Source organism: Saccoglossus kowalevskii, chromosome 18, assembly GCF_978046115.1.
Source record: "Saccoglossus kowalevskii chromosome 18, keSacKowa6.1, whole genome shotgun sequence".
NCBI classification, from domain to species: Eukaryota; Metazoa; Hemichordata; class Enteropneusta; family Harrimaniidae; genus Saccoglossus; species Saccoglossus kowalevskii.
The window spans coordinates 2,976,438-2,987,248 of NC_140658.1; positions in this window are offsets into that span (position 1 = coordinate 2,976,438).

A 10,811-nucleotide genomic window follows, 5' to 3' on the forward strand; every position below is an offset into this window, starting at 1 on the left:
CGGGTTTGAACGAGAACGACACCCCACGTGATTCATTTGAATACAATGCTGAAGGCAAGCATGCCGTGCTACTGTGGTACTCCACTGACGGGATGACTTCCTAGTACTGCATGCTACAACTTCGCTTCTGATGTTGCTTGCTAGCCGTGGATTGAATGAATCTTGATTACCGGTTAAAATGTTGCTCATTTGGCGTTGGTAATCTTTATTTGGAACTGGGTAACGCCGCAAAGTCGCCAGCAGAAACCTCCTGGTACTTCGTACTATGATAAAACTCAGTCAACATACACCAAGTTCTGACAATCGTAGTATTCCATGTGATGTACACCTAATATGCAAAAAATGTTGCTAAACTGGATAAAAATAGCAGACGAACATTTATTTACAAAATAAAAATACTTCGGATGCCAATGAAAACAAGCCGGTAAAAAACAAGCAATATGTTTTCGGCTGTTACCATGGTAGGACATGAACGTGAAGCTAACGTCGGTTTATAACTAAAACCAGACACCTTATACGAGGTTCGCAAAATAACATTCAGTCTTTAGAAGTCACTTTATTTTATTGCTAGGACGTATTCAGCCGTTAAATGTATTATTTCCAACCGTTTTTAGATAGTATTTTCTAGATTGGAGGCAGCATTTAGATTTTATTCAAAGTTCAATTGGGATTACGTTGACAGTGTAACAATGTCGGCGCCAGTGATCTCTTACCAGTGCGCAACGTAGCCAGAATAAAAGGCACGATCATTTGGCCACTGCTATTACAAGACTGGTAGGAGGTAATAAATTTGGGGCGAAAGTATTAAAAAAACAGATTTTGGCTGTTGCCATGGTAGCGGTGGGTCAGGATTGTTTTTCCAATTAGTGATGGTACGATCTGCCTATCAAGTTTGAACAAAATCAGCCAAGCCAAAAAAAAAATCATAGAAGAGTTAAAAAGCCATTCCTGGTGAACAGTTACTCTAACTTTGGGGTCAAATTTCTCATTAATGAAAAAAGATATAAAAAATTCAAATAGTAACTTTGTACCCACACTCAAACCGAGTACAATGAGCTATGTCTGAGGTGTTGTATCACAGGGAATTGGACAAACTTATGTATTTTAATAAATTATTGAATAATAAAATGTTATATAACTTTTCTTTTACCTCCTCCCCTTCCTGGTATCTAAATCAAGTAATCACTATTTTTATTTTGTAAACACATTTCCGTCTGCTATTTTTGTCAGGTTCAAATCGTTCACCAATCGTTCATTTTTGGCATGTTAGATGTACATCACATAGAATACTAGGATTGGGAGAACTTAATGTATGTTGACCACCTGGAAACTGAGTTTTATCAATCTTGAAGGGCTCTCTGAACATCCACCCGCAGCCTGGACCAGCAGTAAAATCAGCCTTTTCACTTTGGCGCGTAGATGTTTTGACTTGACAAGTTGTTTGACAGCTAGCAAAAAGATTGTGCGACGCGCATCGTCGGCGGCGTCTTTTTTATGACGTTTTGAACACTTAGTCAATTTGAGCAGTATTTATTCGGACAATGACTCAAGTTTAGACGTCTGATTATTTTATTTTCACACGTACAGTGACACGCGTTCTACACTGACACGCGTTGCTAGGTCGCAGCACTGTCTTGGAGCATATTAATGGGCAATTGGGTTCCCCGACCTAAATTTCTATCTCGATTTGTTGCACGTTCTTTCTTTAATATGAAATAATCAAATATGGGACATATGTAATAATAACAGAACCCCATACCCTCCCAGTGGCTTCGCTCGTGAAAGTACGGCAGCAGGATACACCGCATCACTCGTGAAAATAACTTCCATACGCAATGAAAGCCACTGGGAGGGTATGGGGTTCTGTCATAATACTTCATTATCACTGAAAACATTTTCCCCCTGAAATAAATTCCAGTGAAAATGCCATTTCCCTCACACTCTATTGAGACACAGCACAGTGAAAATTGGATTCACATGTAATGCTTGAAAACATGTCAGCAAAAATAAATTAAGTGAAATTCTACGTGACTTCATAAGAGTTGGAAATGAACAAATTACACCCGACCTTACCACTCCATACACAATGTAAACTACACCCCAAAACATCCTTTCGCCCATGGGTACTATCGTGTTTCACCAGTGTATTCTATTTGACTTCAGGAGAAATTGAAATAAACAAATTAATTATAATTTCAGCCTCTAGTTGAGCACTGATTAAATCATAAACTACCTCGTCTTTATGTCAACTTTAAGTTATTCATTGCCTACATCAGTGACTTCAAAATATATGTTTCAATCCCAAGAATTTAACTCGCTGTTAATTGCATGGGAGTGCCAGTCTTTTATGAATTTCTATTGTCATGTCAATTTCTTGCGATTACTGGGAACATGAAGCTGTAACTAAATCCTGGTATAAGCACCGGTTAGGCAGGCTTGAACTATGCATGTGAAGCCACCTGAGAGGTATATTCAATCCAATAGATTTCTCATTGTTTGGTAACTATTTGCTACAAATGCAGCAAAAATCAATATAAAAATATTACCCACACAGCATTCTACAGGTTACTTGTTGTGTACATTTGTTTATTTGCACGACTTTTGCCTCAAATGCATTATTGTTGCAGGTATCCTGTGAAATCCATGCATGGCCAAACTCGTATTCGAATAATGTGTTTTTAAGAGAGTTGTCTTGGCATATGTTCCTAAATTGTTTACTATGTATAGCAAAAGTCTCAGTTATACGGTAATTGTTCGCAGTGTTACTGTCCTAAACCAATATAGAGCCAAACGTAACCTGGTAGTTAATTTAATCAAGGCCGCTAAGAAAAACCATTATATTCAACTTATAAAAATCAATAGCTCCAACAGTGCCGCCTTGTGGAAAACCCTTAACGATTTGATCAGTGGTGGTAAATCTAACTCTCTCAACGTTCATATTTCAGTTGGCAATAACTTCGAAAAAATTGTTAATAATTTCAATACATATTTCGCTTCTGTTGCCGACAAGTTACGACCCAATGTTTCAGTGGGTGATTCATATTTTACGAATTTACGGAAATTTATTGAACCCAAATTGACCAATACTCGACAATTTGTTATTCCGCCGGTCACATGCCAGTTCGTGAAGAACCAACTGTTTTCACTATCTAGTTCTAAGTCAGCTGGCCTTGACAATACATCATCTAAACTTTTGCGTATTTCTGCTCCATTCATTTGTGAATGTATTTTTAATTTATTCAACCTCAGCATTTCATCAGGTATTTTTCCAGACATGTTTAAGCATGCCAAAGTTATTCCATTACACAAGGGCGGATCCCAGGACTTGTGTAATTTTCGTCCAATTTCGCTTTTCCCAATAATATCAAAAATCTTTGAAAAACACGTGCATGATCACTTATACCTTTATTTGAACAGTAATGATTTAATTTCTAAATCGCAGTCAGGTTTTCGGAAATCACATTCCTGCCATACAGCTATGATTAAGCTATGCGATGCATTACTTAGCAACATAGATGATGGCTTATTGTGTGGTTTGCTTTTCCTTGATTTAAGCAAGGCGTTTGATATGGTAGATAAACATGTATTATTAAATAAGCTCTCAATTTATGGCATTTCTCCAATCTCCCTTGTTTGGTTTAATTCTTATTTAACTGACAGAAAGCAAGTTGTGTATTTGATAGGTAAACAGTCGGATGCTGTCAATATTCGACATGGCGTACCACAGGGTTCGATTTTAGGACCATTATTATTTCTTCTATTTATTAATGACCTACCATTATTTCTTGAAAACAGTTCCATTGATATGTATGCGGACGATCAAACTCTGTTATCATCTGCACCAAGTATCAATGTAGTCACAAAGTGCATTAATGATGATGTTTGGCCAATTTTGCGTTGGGTTAATTGCAATTAAATGTCAATCAACACATCTAAATCAAAATCTATGCATGTTGGATCCCGCCAAAGGCTAAATAATATTGGCGAAGATTTTCTGGTTAACTTCAATGGTGAAATAATTAAAACAGTCAGTTTCAGAAAGTCGCTCGGGGTGGTTTTAGATAAAACTCTATCATGGGATCATCATGTTGATATGCGTTGTAAAAAGCTTAGCCAAAGAATTGGTGTTCTTATGAGAGTTCGCAGCTTTTTACCTATTTCCGTCGTTAGAACATTGTATTTTTCATTTATTCAGTCGTTATTGGACTATTGCTGTATAGTATGGGGCAATACAAGTCAATCAAATTTATGTCGGGTGTATAAGCTTCAGAAAAGGGCAGTTTGTGTGATTTCCTCTGACAACTTTAGCCAATCGTCGTTTGAACTGTTCAAAAAACATAGTATCTTGCCTATCGATTACAGAATTTCATATTTTCTAGGTATCGTAATGTATATGGCAACCAATGGCTTGGCGCCTTTATATATAAGTGAAATGTTCAGTCCTATCTCTCAAACCCACAAGTATAGTACACGTTCCTCTCTTAAAAATAATTTACGCATTACTAAATGGAAAACATCCATGGGTCAGAGGACGTTTCAGTATAGAGGGGTAACCCTATGGAATAACTTGCCATTCCATATCATAAATTCAGCCTCTTTAGGCATTTTAAAGAAAACTTACAACATTTATCTTAGTGAAAAATTTGTTGTAAATGGCTCAAGCCTATAGTGTGTATATTGTGTTTTTTGTCCCTACAGAGGGCCCAATGAAAATTACTTTATTGTATATTGGCCTACCCTCTTTAAATAAAGTGTTAAATAAATAAAAATAAATAAATGATACCCCTAAAACGTCGCTCAATTCTTAAATTCATAACATAATATTGGCATTAAAGACGCATCAAACATTTAACAATGGCAATCAAACATAATTTTCTGTTTGCAATTAATAGTATATTGGGAGTATTTGACATTGAAATCAGATTTGACATTGAAATCAGATTTGACATTGAAATCAGATTTGACATTGAAATCAGATTTTCACCATGTGTTTATTGACTATAAGACAAGGCAAAAATATTTGCGATACGACTACATGTATTCTGATTGGTCAAAAACAAAATTGTTTAGCACAAGCTCAGTAGCGCACTCTCCAGAAAACTTAATCGTTAAGCAACCAGTGAAATATTTACATGACCTACACGCAACGTTTGAATCCGCCAAGAGAAACAGGTGTCATTCACTTAATATTTAAAATCATACTTGTTGAATACTTGTTCTGGTACCATATTTAATGGAACTTTTGTTTTCTTTAAAAGTATTTTACAGTGCCCAGAAAGGATGTTAATAACGGACTGATCGACGAAAACAAAGCAAAATGTTGGGTGTCTCTTGGGAAATTTGAATTCCGGAAGTTGTTACAGCAAGTCTCAGAAGTATTGGAGCAGCCAATTTGCAAACTCGCTAGCGAATTGGATAACTGCTTGGGTTTTGGCTAAACAGTTGGCTTTCGAATCTCGCTGGCGCCGTCTTGTGATCACGCCCACTTACGGCGAATCTATATAACAGTAGGGAACGATCCTCATACTTGAGGAGCTAATCGGCGACGGTTTTACAGTTGGGTGGCGATTTCGCTTTCAAATATACTAGGGAAAGTGTTCTATTTTCTTCGTATAAACGTAAAAATGACGAATGACTTTAGCGGTCATCTTAATTTTACCCCAACGGATCTTTTGTATGTGAACGTTTATTATTTTCTCCCTGATTTGTAGGAAAATGTTTCTCAACTTGACTATTTACATTTTTGAGTTTCAAGCAGTGTTCGCATTTATCACTTGTACGCCAGCTGACTGGTTAATTCCAGGCTCAAATCACTCAGAGGAACCCAGACATGTACCAGGCTGGGTAAAAAGCATTCTATGTCCCCTAATGCAATATAGACTCGCCCAGAGTGGACGCGATCACGAGTCGGCGTCAGCGAGATGCAAAAGCCAATCGTTTAGTCAAAACCACAGAGAGTTGGACAAACTTATGTATTTTAATAAATTATTAAATAATAAATTGTTATATATTTTTCTTTTAGCCCCCCCCCCTCCTGGTATCAATTTCAAGTAATCACTGATCCTTGTTTATACCACTCTTACCACAACTTCGTTACGCGCTAATGTTATATGCAATAATAAAATAAAATATAATAAAATGCTGGATTTCAATTGTGAAATGCTGTCTTCAGAATCAAATCTGTAAGTGAATATGTTATGATATTGGCCATATAATGTTTGAATATTAATATCGTGAAATACATTTGTTTCTCGGTAGATAATTCATTTATAACTTTAGTTGTCTCAGATATCTGGGCCATAATACAAATTTTGTATTCATGTTTCTTTGCAATTTTTCTGAAATAGACATGTTGCTATTCTATGTTCTATGTTCATTCACTTAATATTTAAAATCATACTTGTTGAATACTTGTTCTGGTACCATATTTAATGGAACTTTTGTTTTCTTTAAAAGTATTTTACAGTGCCCAGAAAGGATGTTAATAACGGACTGATCGACGAAAACAAAGCAAAATGTTGGGTGTCTCTTGGGAAATTTGAATTCCGGAAGTTGTTACAGCAAGTCTCAGAAGTATTGGAGCAGCCAATTTGCAAACTCGCTAGCGAATTGGATAACTGCTTGGGTTTTGGCTAAACAGTTGGCTTTCGAATCTCGCTGGCGCCGTCTTGTGATCACGCCCACTTACGGCGAATCTATATAACAGTAGGGAACGATCCTCATACTTGAGGAGCTAATCGGCGACGGTTTTACAGTTGGGTGGCGATTTCGCTTTCAAATATACTAGGGAAAGTGTTCTATTTTCTTCGTATAAACGTAAAAATGACGAATGACTTTAGCGGTCATCTTAATTTTACCCCAACGGATCTTTTGTATGTGAACGTTTATTATTTTCTCCCTGATTTGTAGGAAAATGTTTCTCAACTTGACTATTTACATTTTTGAGTTTCAAGCAGTGTTCGCATTTATCACTTGTACGCCAGCTGACTGGTTAATTCCAGGCTCAAATCACTCAGAGGAACCCAGACATGTACCAGGCTGGGTAAAAAGCATTCTATGTCCCCTAATGCAATATAGACTCGCCCAGAGTGGACGCGATCACGAGTCGGCGTCAGCGAGATGCAAAAGCCAATCGTTTAGTCAAAACCACAGAGAGTTGGACAAACTTATGTATTTTAATAAATTATTAAATAATAAATTGTTATATATTTTTCTTTTAGCCCCCCCCCCTCCTGGTATCAATTTCAAGTAATCACTGATCCTTGTTTATACCACTCTTACCACAACTTCGTTACGCGCTAATGTTATATGCAATAATAAAATAAAATATAATAAAATGCTGGATTTCAATTGTGAAATGCTGTCTTCAGAATCAAATCTGTAAGTGAATATGTTATGATATTGGCCATATAATGTTTGAATATTAATATCGTGAAATACATTTGTTTCTCGGTAGATAATTCATTTATAACTTTAGTTGTCTCAGATATCTGGGCCATAATACAAATTTTGTATTCATGTTTCTTTGCAATTTTTCTGAAATAGACATGTTGCTATTCTATGTTCATTTAATATTATGACTGAATCAAATTTTCTGAAATAGACATGTTGCTATTCTATGCTCATTTAATATTATGACTGAATCAAATTTTCTGAAAGCCGAGTGTCTTCAGTTTGTGAACTTTATATATATTGCATGTAACCTGACAAACAAGGAAACGAGTGATTGACGACACATATAGGCATAATTCACCCAACAAATTCACAGCACTAAATAAAAAGTAAATGTATTTGCAAAGATTTAATATCTACGAAAAAATACTGGCATCATTAAATACTCATGAACAGCATATTTGGTGAAAAAAAAAATCTTGCATAACTTCCTATATTTAAAAAATAAATAAAAATAACTTTTTGGCAGGATTAAAATCATAAAAAAAAAGAAGTTTCAACAGTTGGCAGGATTAAAAAAAAAATATTGCATTTCTACACTGAGCATCCACATAACATTAAAACAACACTTTATTTTGGCAGTGTTAAAACCTAATATTCATAAAGTAGACTCATTACCAATGCATACTGTTATCTGTAATTTTTGTAAAAATTTATAAATACACTATACTCAACAGCACCCAATCCCCCACTTTCACATGATTTTTATATTTGAGTTCAGATTTGCTAAAACTTCACCCCTTCTAAAATTCAAAATTAGTCTGACAAGTTGACAAAAAACACTTGTGAATGGCAAAACAATGTCTTGTGTACAAAAAAATACAGAAATATATGTACAGTAGTTATTATATGGTAGGATTAAATTGCAGAAAGAACTTTTATTTCTGTGGATTGCCCATTGACATTCAAGATTGTGATTCACAATTGGACATTCTGTTGTATCACCCTTTACAAAGATTATTTTGAAATAATATATTCATCCACACTAGTGACGTTTAATTCAGGTTTCAACTGTTGAGTTTCCAATTGTTATTTATTTAAATATTTACAGATTAAATCACATCCATGGGTAATCTGTAAAGAGAGTAGTAATATGGAGTCTACAAAATAAACTTCAATGTAGTTTCTAATCATGCTAAGTTGCTTGAATGTCTAAAATATCTGAGTCAGTAAAACTAAATACCAATATTGTATAGACAAAATACTATGGCTAAAAATATAGGATGTGGAAACCGTTTTACAGTGAATGACAGAAACCTGGGAATTGTAAACGTTTTATAAATCAAAAAAGCTGTGACATGGCAGATTATTTAGATATAGTTCAACATATAATCTATTTAGCAAGTGTTTCATTTTGAATCACATGAAGCATGCTTGAATATTTATGGGCATGGACAACATTGAGCTTTTAAATCACTATTAAATATTTGAATTTGAACAATAGCTGAGGATCTGTTTTTAAACATTTTAATAAACTAAGGGAAAGCTTTCTGCCATTCAATGTAAAGTTGTATTATCTGCTGAACTATTTCTTCTAACATATACATGTACAGTAAAAATCCTGTCATGCAAGGTTTCCAACCCTGCTTTCCGAACATGTTCAACACAACATAGGAAGTACAATAGTTGTCATATAAAAAGAATGAATTTAAAAACCACAGGTGATCATTCTATTGAAAATGCTTCACATCAAAATTTGAATAATTAAAAAAACAAACATTTAAATCATCATTTGGAAACTTACTTGTGTTACATGCTGAGAAACAAAGTCAGTTATCTGAAAAATGATAAAGACATACATCTCAGTCCCTTTACGTTCAACTCATGTACCAAGATTGAATGAATCTGTTCATGCAAGAACTGATTTGGTTCCAGAATGGTATGATAGATTTTGAAGCATTTTTAACTCAAAAATCTATCACAAGACAATGCATGTGCAAATGTTTGACATGTGTTGGAATGTGATTGGTCAAGACATGTCAGCTGCAGCTCTAGAACAGCATTGTTTAAAACAAAATGACCAACACTCTAACATCTTAAATTGGATTATGTAATAAATGTACAAGTTAACATAATTGGTCCATACACCTAAAGGTACAGATGTAGAGATGGTGAAACTGCAAGTTCCTGTTTCAAAACTTCAGCAAAACAGAAAATTGAAAAAGACTGAAAATAGAAAATAGATGTCCTTACTTTTATATAACATAAAATCTAAAACTGACAAACATTTTATCATTTCAAAAATATATACAAACTAAAATTCCATTCAAAATATTTTATAAAAAACAAAGATACCAACTCCTTGTATTTAAAAACATAATTGAATGACAACTTGTATCCAAAGCCAATAAGTATGTACAGTATCTTGGTAGTCTCTTAGACATGCTATGTAATGATAAGCTTACATTCTAGTCATTGGCAAATTAACAATTGCATGCACATATGTATACATAACAGATGTGTTTGTATTAAGAAAATATATATATTACATGGTACAGAATACAACACATATTTTTGGTTTATATGCGCTTCTATTGGAGATGTGATTTTAAAGACAGCCATTTTTGTTCACATCTAGAGTTTCTATTGGAGATGTGATTTTAAAGACAGCCATTTTTGTTCACATCTAGAGCTTCTATTGGAGATGTGATTTTAAAGACAGCCATTTTTGTTCACATCTAGAGTTTCTATTGGAGATGTGATTTTAAAGACAGCCATTTTTGTTCACATCTAGAGTTTCTATTGGAGATGTGATTTTAAAGACAGCCATTTTTGTTCACATCTAGAGTTTCTATTGGAGATGTGATTTTAAAGACAGCCATTTTTGTTCACATCTAGAGTTTCTATTGGAGATGTGATTTTAAAGACAGCCATTTTTGTTCACATCTAGAGTTTCTATTGGAGATGTGATTTTAAAGACAGCCATTTTTGTTCACATCTAGAGTTTCTATTGGAGATGTGATTTTAAAGACAGCCATTTTTGTTCACATCTAGAAACCTACACTACACAAAAATCTAGCTTAGGCTGTGCAAAAGTGATTTTTTGTTTCAGCCTAGGATTTGTAGAATTTTGAAAAACAAGTATGCAAATTAGGTTCTCCGGGTCAACTGTCTTTTCATTGCTTAGCCTGTGTAGGAACATGTCTGGAGCAAAACCAAAGCTTTGTGGAAACTAAAGTGGAAAATTTTTTAACTGGTGTGAAGTTACAAACCATGAGAGTCAACAGTTTTATTTTGTTCAATACAGCTTATATACTGTGAAAATTCAGTTTGTTTCTTCATTTTATTGCGATTAATTAATGCATGATTTCCATATTTTGGAATATTTCATGAGCTTGTTCTGTAAACTGCCCTATCTT